The following is a 13,858-nucleotide window of genomic DNA, read 5'->3' on the forward strand; positions in this document are numbered from 1 at the left end:
TGCAGGGGACATGGGTTCGAGCCCTGGTCCGGGAAGACCCCACATGCCGTGGAGCAACTAAGCCCGTGCGCCACAACTACTGAGCCTGTGTGCCACAACTACTGAAGCCCGTGTGCCTAGAGCCTGTGCTCCACAGCAAGAGAAGCCACCGCAATGAGAAGCCCACGCACTGCAGTGAAGAGTAGCCCCCACTCACCACAACTAGAGAAAGCCTGTGCACAGCAATGAAGACCCAACCAGCCATAAATAAATAAAATAAATTTATTAAAAAAAAATTTTCATGCATATAGATTTTTCCCCCATGTTTTAGGTTCCTTCCTTAAGATAGAGTCTGAATTGATGAGTGACTGAGTCAAAGTTGTGAAAAATAAAGAGTTCCTTTTCATTAATGAAATTCACTCACATTCACTGATGAAACAATAAAGATACTTGAAGCTTTAGAAGTTGATAGCATCAGATTGTATCACTTACTACTCCCTCATGCTTTGAAGATTTTAGCACCTGGCTTGTCACTCTCTTCACTCCCACTTCTGTCAAATTCTTGGTGATGCTTGATTTGGTACCACATAGACAATTTTTCCAACATGTGCGATAGTTTGTTTGCAAAGATGGCCACTCCAATTCCTCTTGTCCCACATGACACTTTTTTTTTTTTTTTTAAAGCTTTTTCTTTCTTGTTTTTTTTTATTTTTTATTTTTTTATACTTATGCTTTTTGTTTTTTAAGTTTATTTATTATTTATGGCTGTGTTGGGTCTTCGTTTCTGTGCGAGGGCTTTCTCCAGTTGCGGCAAGTGGGGGCCACTCTTCATCGCGGTGCGCGGGCCTCTCACTATCGTGGCCTCTCTCGTTGCGGACCACAGGCTCCAGACGCGCAGGCTCAGTAACTGCGGCTCACGGGCTTAGTTGCTCCGCGGCATATGGGATCCTCCCGGACCAGGGCTCGAACCCGTGTCCACTGCATTGGCAGGCAGACTCTCAACCACTGCGCCACCAGGGAAGCCCCCACATGACACTTTGCAGTGATTTTGCTGCTCCTCGCAACAAGAGGTGGAATCTGTTTCTCAACCCCTTGCATCTGGGCTAGTCCTAGGACTTGTTTTGACTAACAGAATGTGGCAGAAATGACACTGTGTGAGTCCCCAGAGTCTGGGCTTCAAGAGCTCTTGCAGCTTCCCCTTTGCCCTCTTAGAAAACTTCCAACATCATGTAAAGAAGTCCAGTCTGGCCTGCTGGAAAATGAGAAGCCACATGAAGGAGAACTGAGATGCCCTGGGCAACATCCACCACATATGAGGTCCTGTTACCCAGCCCCAGTCAAGCTTCCAGCTGACTGCAGCCTCATGAGAGAGCCCTGGCAAGACCAAGAGAAGAACTGCTCAGCAGAGCCCTGCCATATTACCAGATAAATGGTGGATGAGCAGATAAATGGTTGGTAAACAGATAAATGGTGAGTGTTTTAAGCCACTATGTTTTGGGATGTTGTTAATATGGCAGTAGATAACCAATAAAACCAGCTTCCCATCTCCTTGGTTTCTTCTCCACCAATGAGAAGGATGTTCCCACCCAAACCTTGTTACTACCAATTGCTTCACACAGTCCATAATCTCAGTTTTGAGTATCACACTTTCCTATTACCAACTCTTATCTTTTCAGCCCGTCGTACCTGGACTCAAACAATTCTGGATACTTAGGTATGTTTACTTTTTTGCCATTATAAATGAATTCAACAAATATTGAACTTGGATCTACTGGGATCACTCATAAGGGTCACATTATGACTTTTGTGGGCCCTAGACACTTCGCCTTCATGGGCCCCTTCCTCTATGAGAGAATATTAAAAGTTATATTTTATGATTGCCTTGGTATCAGGATGAATATAATCCAGGCTGGATCCATTATTATATATTCATTTTTATTATATTCACTTTTTTCTTCTGATTTTAAACTAAATTAAAATTAAAATATTTTGTGGGCCCCTAAAACTATTGTGGGCCTTCGGCACTATGCCTCCAGGGGTATGTCAGCCCTGTCTCTCATCCATTGATCCTACCCCCTTTTCAGCAACACCTACCACCATCACATCCACCCTTCCCTCCTTACCCAGCTTTGATTCAATGATCTATCATTATAATCAGCTCCTTGCATATAGCAACTCCCTGGCACCTCTCTCCCATCATATTCATCTGGGAAAACCCCACCGCAGTGACTTCTCCAGCCTGCACCCAAGCAGCTGAACGTGGTTGGAAATAACACATATCTAGGCTGACTGGTCTCCCTTAAATTCATACCCTCAAACACCCTTTGTGTTGACCATCCATGCTCCTGCCTTTCCCCAGTTCTGTGCACTCTCTCAGCCTCCTCGATGGCTATTTTTACTTTCTCCTCTCTCCTCCAAACCTCCAGCCCCTCCTGTTCCTCCTCCCTCTGCTGGTGGTCTCGTTTCCAACTTCATGAAGAAAATAGAAGCAGTCTGAAGAGACTTTCCACGTGCTTCCTCCGCCTACCTGCATCTGTCTCCATATACTCGCATCTGTTACCATTGATGCGTTGCCAGTGTTCTTACACAGGTGAAGCCCTCCCTCCTCCTGGGCACTAGTTCCCATCCCTTCTCACCTGTGTTACTGTGGGGCCCCAGCAGTTCTCCACATCCTCTCTGCATCATCAGTTTGCTCTCTATGAGATCATTTTCATCATCTTGTCTCCCATCTTAAAATAACCTCCCTCAATCCCATATTCTCTTCCAGCTACATTTTTCTGCTTCTCTTTATTGAAAACTCTTCAGAAACATTTGTCTATACCTGCTGTCTTCGCCTCGTCTCCTCTCATTTTCTGTTGAACCCACTCTTGCCCCACCACTCCACGAGATTTACTTTTGTCAAGGTCACCAGTGCCCTCACCATTGCCAAATCCAACAGTTGCTTCTCAGTCTTCATCTTGGTGGCTCTGTAAGCTACACTGGACACAGTGGTTCCCTGGACTTCTAGGCGCAATCTCAGGAGCTTCTCTACCTACCACAATGGCCGCCCCTCCTCAGTCTCCTTTGCTTCCTCCTCATCCTTCCAATTTCTTCCACAGCCCCAGGGCTCAATCCTCAGACATCTTCTCTTTTCATTTATTTACTTATTTGGTTGCACTGGGTCCTAGCTGTGGCAGGCAGGCTCCTTAGTTGATGCTTGCAGGCTCCTTAGTTGCAGCTTGCCGGCTCCTTAGTTGTGGCATGTGAACTCTTAGTTGCAGCATGCATGTGGGATCTAGTTCCCTGACCAGGGATCAAACCCGGGCCCCCTGCATTGGGAGCACGGACTCTTAACCACTGCGCCACCAGGGAAATTCCCCTCTTCTCTTTTCTACCTTCACCCACTCCCTCGTGATCTCATCCAGCCTAATGACTTTAAATACTAGCTATAAGCTAATGACTCCCAAGTTTATATTTCCAGCTAAGATGTATCCTTGAAATCCAGCCTCGTGTATCCAACCGCCTGCTTGACGTCTCCACTTAATCACTGTCCAATAAGCAACTGAGACCTAGCATGTTCAAATGCAAACTCCTGACTTCCAGCCCCAAATAGTCTTCCTATGTCAGTCTCACCCATATCAGTGAATGGCCAAGTGTTTTAGGCTAAAATCCTTGGCATCATACTTAACTCTCCTTTTTCTCTCACATCCCACGTCCTGCAAATCCTGTTGACTCTGCCTCCAACCGAGGATTTGTCCGCTTTCCACAATCTGACCTCTAACACTTGGGTCCAAGCCCCACTATCTCCTTCCTGGACTACTGCAACAGCTTCCTAATGGATCTTCTATTATCATGTAGCAGCTGGGGTGATCCTGATAAAGTGGAAGCCAGCTAAATGCCATGTGATATTCTAAATTGAATCCTGAAACAGAAAAAAAAATGATTAGTGGAAAAACTGGTGAAGTCTGCATAAAATCTGGAGTTTAGTTTACACAAGGTACCAATACTGGCTTCATAGTTTTGACAAATGTACCACGGTAATGTATAATGTTAACATTGGGGCAAACTGGGTGAATGGTATATGGGAACTCTCTTTACTATCTTTACAAACTTCCTGTAAATTGAAAGTTATTCAGGGACTTCCCTGGTGGTCCAGTGGGTAAGACTCGGCGCTCCCAATGCAGGAGGCCCAGGTTCGATCCCTGGTCTGGGAACTAGATCCCACATGCATGTCACAACTAAAAGAGCCCGCACGCCTCAACGAAGATCCGGCGTGCCGCAACTAAGACCTGGCAGAGCCTAAATAAATAAGTAAATATTTTTTAAAAAAGGAAAATTATTCAAAATAAAAAGTTTATTTAAGAGATAGAGGTCATATTAAGTCACATCTCTGCCCAAAACCTTCCAGTGGATCCCATCTGACCTTGTTCCCTACACTCCCCATGCCTTGCTCTGCTCCAGCTAAATTGGCCTCTGTGTTGATCCTCGAACACATCAAGCATGTTCCTGCCTCAGGAACTTTGCACTAGCTGTTCCCTCTTCCTGAAATGCTCTTACTCAGATATTTTCACAGTTCACTCTCCCCATTTCATTCAGTCTTCTGTTCAAATTTCATTTTGGTAAAGAGGCCCTCCCTGTTTATCCTATATAATAACCCCATTCCCACCCCTGGCATATTTCCATTACCCTACTTTATTTTTCCCCAGAACACTTTTTTCCACCTGACATGTATAGGTATTAGCATATTGATATATAGACTGGCTCACTCTACTAGATTATAAACTCCGTGAGGGGAAGGACTTTATTTTTCTTTACTGCTATAACCCAGCTCTTGATTTATCATATCACATCTTGTACTGTGTAGCACTGAATTTGTTTTTCTGTCTTTATTGAGACTTGGGTTTGTTTCATGGTCAGGGTGCAAGATTTAGGTTGATGGTGTGTTCACTGCTTTCTCATAACTTGGAAGAAGAAAAAAAGATAAATTTTCTATGGGCCAGGCCCTTCCATTTAATCCTTACCCCAACCCTGCAAGACAGGCATTACTACTTTTTTTTTGACAGGCATTACTATTATTCTGGTTTCGTGGATGAGGAAGGAGGAGATACAAGGAGTTAGGTGACTTCCCCAAGGTCACAGAGCTAGTGAGTGATGAAGCCAGGGCTTTGACCCCGGCTGGCCTTTGCCCTGTGCCAAGCTATGGATCTAGGCAACTGTGAAAGGGTATAGCAGATTGTGGTCTCCAAAAGCGGCTGCCATGAGATCTCCCACCCCACGTGCTCTTCTTATGTGACTCTGACATTCCTCCCATTGAGAGATAGGGTCTATGTTCCCTCCCCTTGCCTTTAGACAGGCTTGTAACTATGGTGGAAGTGATGCTATGTGACTTCTGAGGTTAGATCACAAAATATGATTCAGGTTTCACCTGATTCTCTTGGGACACTTGCCTTTGGAGACCTGAGTTTCCGTGTAATCAGTCTGATTGCCCTGAGGTCACCATGCTGTGAGGAACCCAAACTAGCCCCAGTGGAGAGGCCACATGGAGAGGACCTGAGACACATGGCGAAACAGAGAGGCCTGGAGAGTCCAGCTGCTCCAGCTCCTGCTGTTTCAGCTCCAGCCACTGACAGTTGAATGAGAGACAAAGTCAGAACCGCCCAGCTGAGCCCTTCCTGAATCACCCACAGGAATCTGAGAGATAATACAATGATTGTTGTCTTAAGCCACTAAGTTTTGAGGTGATTTGTTATATTCGGTGATAGATACCTGGAACAAAGGGAGTAACAAAATGTCAGAAGCATTCAGTGGGCAAGTCCCTTCTTTCTGGCCCTAAGTTTCCCTTGTAAACAGTGGACATTAACTCAGTGGTCTCTAAGGATGGTTCCAGCCCTAATGGTTGGTGCTTATCCATAATGATGCCACATCCCTCATTGTCCTTTTTGTGCTGCCTCCTTAATACCCAGTCATTATCCCACCACACCATTATTCCCAGAGAGAAAACTAATGCCCCCCAACACCAAGGAATGTCTGTGGATCTGCTGGGGAAAGGAGATGGGCACCTCTGGCCCTAATCTGCTTGAGATGTCTTGAAGTGGAGGTGTGGTGTCGTGAAGTAAAATGAACAGGATTTGGAATCTGGCCACTGATTGGCATTGGCTGTGTGACCTCTGAGAAAGTCTCATAACCTTTTTGGGCCTCAGTTTCATCGTTTGTAAAATGGGGAGAATAGTACCAGCCTTCCTCTCTAACAGGGTCGCTGTGAGGTCAGGAAGAGACAGTGTGTGTACAAGCTAAGATATGTGTATAGGAGGTGGGAGAGTGGAGGCTGGGATGAGTGGTTGCTGAAGCTTTGGGGAGGGGGTGGTCCCTGGTAAAGACAGTTTCCTGCCCTGGAGTAGAAGAAGGGGTTAGTGATGAGACAACGATGGGAAGTTGAACTGGGCTGTTCTGGGCTGTGCTGGGGCTCGTCTCTCAACATCTGTTTCTGTTCCACTATCTTTTTTTTAAAAAATTTATTTATTTATTTGGTTGCAATGGGTCTTAGTTGCAGCAGGCAGCCTCCTTAGTTGTGGCAGGCGGGCTCCTTAGTTGCGGCTCGTGGGCTTCTTAGTTGCAGCTCGCCAGCTCTTTAGTTGTGACATGCATGTGGGATCTAGTTCCCTGACCAGGGATCAAACCCACGCCCCCTGCATTGGGAGCATGGAGTCTCAACCACTGTGCCACCACTTAAGTCCCCCGTTCCAGTATCTTTGAGAATCCACTACTAGGGGTGGAAGCACATTGACGTAAAGGACACCACTGAGTCCAGGCTTCAGTCTCTGCAAAACTTTCTAACACACACACCCCCCAGCTATTTAACAGTCACCCAGGAAAGAGGGCTTGTCTCACTGCTTGGATTTCCAAGAATCCCCTGAAACAATCACCTACTTCTGGCAGAGACCTTTCTATTCTCTGGGTAACTGAGGCTTCAAACCTTAAAGCCATCCTCACCTCCTCTCTCTCCTCTATTCCCTTGTTCAGGCTGCTCACCAAACGTTGTCCAGTCGTCTTTCTCCTGGGACCCTGGGTCCATTCGGTCTCACTGTCTCAGTCCTTGTCCACCTTCCTCACCACACCAGACTCAGGACAAGCATTTCCTACCTGGTCTCTCAGCTCCAGAACTGCTCCTTCCTCCCATGCACCTGTTCTGCAGCATGCCTTGAGGTTAAACGCTCCGCCTCACCATCCTTGTCACCTCCCTCCCTGGCTCAGCAGCCTGAGATTGCTCCTATTACTCTTCAGGCCATATGATGTCAAGGCAAGAGTACCAGAAGCTGCTTCAAATCCTGGCTCCATCATCTGCAGCTGAGTGACCTTCAGGAGATAACTAACTTCTCTGAGCCTCAAGGTCCTCGCTGATAAAAGAGAGGAACACCCTATGTACCAGGCACTGTTCTAAGCACTTTACGTGCATGAACTCATCTGAACATCACAACTCTGTGAGGTAGGTACTATGCTTAACCCCATTTTACAGATGGGGAAACTGAGGCACAGAGCACTTCAGTCATTTGCCCATGTTTTGCAGCTAGTTAACTGCAGGATACCAACCCAGGCAGTCTGTTTCAGACACCCTGCTCTTTTTTTTTTTTTGGCCGCGCCTTTCGGCATGTGGAATCTTAGTTCCCTGATCAGGGATCACACCCTCGCCCCCTGCAGTGGAAGCACGGAGTCCTAACCACTGGATCACCAGGGAAGTCCATCAGAGACCCTGCTCTTATCCTTGGGAAAAGTGACTGGTATGGGCTGTCTGGCGCTAATCAATTCTTGTCTTTAATTTCTGCTTCACAATACAACTTAGTGGCTACTCTTTGGAGGACTTTGGGAACAGGTTGGGCTAGAAGCCTGATGACTTTGGGATCCTCCTAAACCGCCTGTATAGTGGCCTCTTTTGGAGGGGTGCCAGTAGACATCTGAGACTCATTTCTGGCTTTGATCCCAGACCCTACCAGTAACTACTGCTCTAGAATACCCTAGATTCCCAACCCTCTGGATTCTCCACTTCCCTGAGCATTTCCTTTCTGAGTACCTGCCAATCAACCCTTCCTCCAGGGCCCCCAGCCATGTGGATTCATCTTTCTTGGCCTCCCCACCCATCACCTTGGGGGCGGGTTCCCAGGTTCCCCTCCTCTCTCCCTAATCTCCTTTCAAACCAGAAGTTTTGTGTATTACCAATACCAAATAAGGGTGCAGAGACAAGAGAATGGGGAGCAAGAGGAGCTCCTCATTCATTTGCATATTCATTGACCCGCCCACAGATATTTCTCTTTCTCCCCATCAGAGCCTGGCATATGGTCAGGAGCTGGGAAGGGACCACAGATGCTCAGTAAGCATTAGTCAAATGAGTGCAAGAATTAATACGAATGAAAACAGGTACTGGGCCTTGACCTCAAGCAGCTTACAGTCTAGTAGGGCAGGCACACCCATTCACTACCCACACACTCCAAGTAAACAGGGGACCAGATGCACCTGTGGGGCCTGGACCTCACGGAGATCCAGGGGCATGCAGGCCTGGCCCTTGTCCTCACCAGGTAAGGGACAATCATCTGCCTGCTTGTTTTGTCCTGCCACTGCCCCTCCAAGCCAGTTCTGGCAAGTCCAACAAGTAGGGGCTGCAGGTGGGCACTGAATTGGTGCAGGGAGGGAGTCAGGTGTATCCATGTCGTCCCACCCTTCGCTGGGCCTTTCTGCCAGCACAGGGCCCTGACACAAATGCCCTCCCCCTCTGGTTGTTTCCTGTCCTCCACCCCCACCTCTCCCTCATAGCAGGAGTTGGAGGCAGCTGCTCAAGGCCTGAAATCTAAACCAACTATTGTGCCCCTCCTTTTGGCTTTGTTTGACTGTGGGTGTTGTGGTGGGAGAAGGCTTATTATGTGCCTTAGGGGCTCCCTGAGGAGTGCCAAGTCTCAGGCCCTGGATGCCACACTTGGGGTATCTGGAGATACCTGCTCAGGGAAAGGGAGGAAGCTGGATGAGGGTAGATGCTGACTGTGGGCCTTGGGTTAGTTGAGAAGTGGCAGAGGGGGACACTTTGCCTGCTGATGTGCTAAGTGTGCAGTTGCACAGTTAGTGTCCAAATGTCAAAAGAGGGGATGCCATCCATTTGGAATCATGAGAGTTTGCAGATTCCTGTGCACAGGTCTGAAAGGGCAAGAGGTTCACCCATATCCAGAACTATGAGTGTAAAGCATAGCAGTACCAGTGCCCATGAGGGGGTGGTGGAGGAGACAGCCCAGGCAGGTCCTGCTCCAGCCTCTCCAGCAACCGCTAAAGGAGCCATCCCAGGAGGTTTACCTGAAGCTTCTGGGAGCTGGGCCTCCTCTTTTAACATTTCATGTATGAACAATTACTTGGTCTATGGGACAGCGCAAACATTCAAGGCCAAATTTCAGGTACAGACCTGGGATGGAGGGAAGCCCTCTTGATTCGGCAAAGAGACAGGGGATGGCAGAACTACCCAGATGCTACTGGGTCAGAGTGAAGTTGGGCCTGCCAAACAGGCCCCAGTGCCATCCAGAAGAGGGAGGTAAGCTGGTGCTTCTGCACTTTCTGAGATTCCCCAGGACTCAAAATTGAAGTCTGAGAAGGGAGACACCTGCCCAAAGTCTGAGTGGGGAGACAAGCCCTGCCCTCAGGGAGCCCACCAGAAGCCAGAAGACAAGACTCAGTATCATATAAAGATATATGGGATGTATATTTTAAAGTTTTTTTTTTTTTACTGGAAATACTTTTATTGTGGTAAAAAATATATAATATTTTCCATTGTAGCCAACTTTAAGTGTACAATTCAGTGGCATTAACATTGATTGCCAACATTCACATTGTTGTACAACTATCACCACTATGCAGCTCCAGAATTTTTCATCTTCCCAAACTGAAACTCTATACCCATTAAATACTAACTCCCCATCCCCCATTTCCCAGCAACTGGCAACCACCATTCTATTTTCTGTCTCTAAGAATGTGATTACTCTAGGAACCTCATATAAGTGGAATCGTGGAGTATTTGTGACTGGCTTATTGTACATAGCATGGTGTCTTCAAAGTGCATCCATGCTGTAGCATGTGTCAGAATTTCCTTTTTCTGGCTGAAAAATATTATATTGTGTGTCTATACCACATTTTGTTAGTCTATTTGTGCTTTACAGTTGGGTTGCTTCCACGTTTTGGCTGTTGTAATAGTGCTGCTGTGCATAGCATTATTTCATATATATCAGTGTAGAAATATTTATTTGAGTTCCTGCCTTTATTAAGTATCTTTTAAGAGTTAAGTGGGTTTAAGAATATTTAAGAATACAAGATCCTGCAAAGATTCAAGGTCTTGATTTATTTATTTTTAAAATTATTTATTTATTTATTTGGCTGCGTCGGGTCTTAGTTGCAGCATGCGGGCTCTTACCTGGGCCCCCTGCATTGGGAGTGCAGAGTCTTAACCACTGGACCACCAGGGAAGTCCCTATTTATTTATTTATTTATTTATGGTCTTTAAAATTACATTTCTTAGGGACTTCCCTGGTGGCCCAGTGGTTAAGAATCTGCTTGCCAATGCAGGAGACATGGGTTTGAGCCCTGGTCCGGGAAAATCCCACATGCCAAGGAGCAACTAAGCCCATGTGCCACAACTACTGAGCCTGAGCTCTAGAGCCTGTGAGCCACAACTACTGAGCCCGTGTGCCACAACTACTGAAGCCCGTGCGCCTAGAGCCTGTGCTCGGCAACAAGGGAAGCCGCCGCAATGAGAAGCCCACGCACCGCAACAAAGAGTAGCCCCTGCTTGCCGCAGCTAGAGAAAGCCTGTGCACAGCAATGAAGACCCAACGCAGCCAAAAATATAAATAACTAAAAATAAATAAATTAAAAAAAAATTACATTTCTTAGACTCCCATCAAATTCAACATCCCAAGTTAGGAAAAAGACATTTATACATAATAAAAGCTTATCCACCAGTGTGGCAGTCATGGACTTCTATTAATAGACAGAAGAATTAGGAAATGTGTACAACTTAAATCTAGGGAAGCAGACTGAGTTTTCACCTCTTGAGGTTTTGAAAACATTGTCAAAACAACCAGGTAAATAGGGTTCAGCTTGTCTAATTAGGTCATAAATGAGAAGATAGGCAGCCTTTCGGCTTCAAACTATTAGTAGATAATGTCAGTTGCAACCAAAATGGCTGAATATGGTTTAAGGCCCTTCAAGCTAACATGATGAAGAGTTCAAAGGACTATGGGGCTGAACCCAGGATGGTTTCAGCTCTTTTCCCAGCAGTTTCCTCCAATACCTGCAGCTCAAATTGCTGTCTTATTCTAAGACCGACTTCTTCCTTTTTAAAATTTTTATTGAAGTAGAGTTGATTTACAATGTTGTGTTAATTTCTGCTGCACAGCACAGTGATTCGGTTATACATATATGTATGTTCTTCTTCATATTCTTTTCCATCATGGTTAATCACAGGATATTGAATATAGTACCCTGTGCTATACAATATGACCTTGTTGTTTATCCATCCTATATATAATAGTTTGCATCTGCTAATCCCAAATTCCCAATCCTTCCCTCCCCTAACCCCCCTACCCCTTGGCAACCACAAGTCTGTTCTCTATGTTTGTGAGTATGTTTCTGTTTCGTAGATATGTTCCTTTGTGTCATATTTTAGGTTCCATATATAAGTGATATATGGTATTTGTCTTTCTCTTTCTGACTTACTTCACTTAGTATGATAATCTCTAGGTCCATCCATGTTGCTGCAAATGGCATTATTTCATTCCTTTTTATGGCTGAGTAATATATATATATATATATATATATATATATATATATATGCCATAGCTTCTTTATCCATTCATCTGTTGATGGACATTTAGGTTGTTTCCATGTCTTGGCTATTGTAAATAATGCTGCTATGAACATAGGGGCGATACAGAATGTATCCCAAGACCAACTTCCATTCCGAGGCTCTTTTCTGCTTAGCGTGGACACCACACAAACATTCATTCCAACGGGGAGACAGGATCTACATGAGTGAAATCAGGAGAAAGAACTGTCTCGGACCTGGGTGGATTGTGACCTGGGAAATACTTGCCCATGCTTACACAGGTGGGCCCTACAGCCCCTGTAGCCCTGTGGACACCAAGGCACAGACATGAAAACTGTCATCAAAAGGTAGTGAGCTTGACTCTACCACAAATTGCAGCTACTTCGTAAAACCCTGAAAGCCTAGAAGAGATCTTTAATCTTTACCACCTTCCTCATAGTTCTTTTACAGTGAGAGCGAACAAGTATGTAATTGTGGCCTAATGAATGTATAGGTACACACGCATGTGTGCATTTGTACGTCCACAGAGAAAGGAGTGATGAGGTCAGCCAGCCTCCTCATAGTAAAAAGAACTTTATCTTACATATCCTAAAAGTTAAAAACTCTGGCGGACTGTGACTCCCTTTCTTTTCAAAGGTATATTTATGTTTACTGACACTTTCCCTGTTTATAAAATATAAACTTAAATCGTTTTTCAGATTTAAATACCCTAAGTTTGTTAACCTGACAGTTCATGGGCCACCCTCCTCCTCTGGATCCCAAAACAATTTAGGGAAAAGTAGAGAGACGATCTTTCTTTTCTCTTTCTTCTTTCAGTCAGATTCCTTTAGCAAAGAGTAAAAGTCATCTCAGAAAAATCTGAGTTTGTGGTATTATATCACAATGAATGTCACATTTTGAAAGTATTGTATGGACAATTTAAAGGGAACCATGCGGAAACGTACAATGACCGGGAACCCTTATTTGATAAAGCTCTGCAAGAACCAATATAATTGATTCATTTAGTATAATTTTATTAAATTAATAATAATAAACAGTTGAATGGGATTGAAAAACGTGGACAGGATGAGAAATAAAGATGACTGACCCCTCCTTCCAAGGGCCTGGGGATCTTTGCTGAGGTTGTATTTGTTGTGCTGTTAGAGGAGTGAGTGCTTGAGGCCAGCTCCACCAAGGGACAAACTGGGCTCCCAACCCTCGGCCCAGGGAAATGGGACACCTCTCCACGCTAAAATGTTGATGAGCTGTGGAGGGGAGAAGAACAGGGGAGCAGATGGAATTCCTGGACAATTGTTCCCACTGTCACCAGAGAAGACAGGCAGGAGGGAGCACTGGATAATTTACAGAGGAACAGATGCTGAGGCTCCTCCGGAACCATCTGGCCAAAAGAGGCCTGGGCTCAGGGTGGATTTCGTCTTTAGATCTGAGTAAACTCCTCAGCCTCCTGCCCATCCCATTTCCTCTACCTGAACTGGGGCTTTCCCAGGAGAGCTCTGCTCCCTGAGGACCCTGCTCCAGAGTTCCACCTGGCCCTCATCCTACTCCCTCCCTCCCTTGCTGAGTCTGGCTTCTGTCTTCATTCCCATTCTTGATATGGCCAAGTCTGGCCTTAGGGACCTGTACCTTCTATTTATGCATTTCCCTATTTTACAGTATTTTCAATTCCTTCTCCCCATCACTACATTCCAAAATCCCTCTATCACTTATCTCCATGCCATTTATTCATTCAATAAACATTTATTGAGTACCTACTATACCAGGCATTGCTTTAGATACAGTAATGAATGAGAAAAGTCCCAGAGCTCTGGAGTTTGCATTATAGTGGGAGATGGTCAACAAACAAAGAAAAATATGTCAGATAATGATAAGTGCTGTGAAAGAAAACATTAAAGCAGGGTAAGGGAGAGTGATTGGGGATGTTGTTTTAGATAGTTTGTCCTGGGAAGGCTTCTCTGAGGTGGTAACATTTGAGCAGAGACACAATGAGAGGAAATATCTGGAGGAAGCACATCCCAGGCACAGGGAACAGAAAACCTAAAAGCCCTGAGGCAG

This window comes from Balaenoptera borealis, assembly GCF_965194805.1.
Source record: "Balaenoptera borealis genome assembly, chromosome: 12".
Classification (NCBI taxonomy): Eukaryota; Metazoa; Chordata; class Mammalia; order Artiodactyla; family Balaenopteridae; genus Balaenoptera; species Balaenoptera borealis.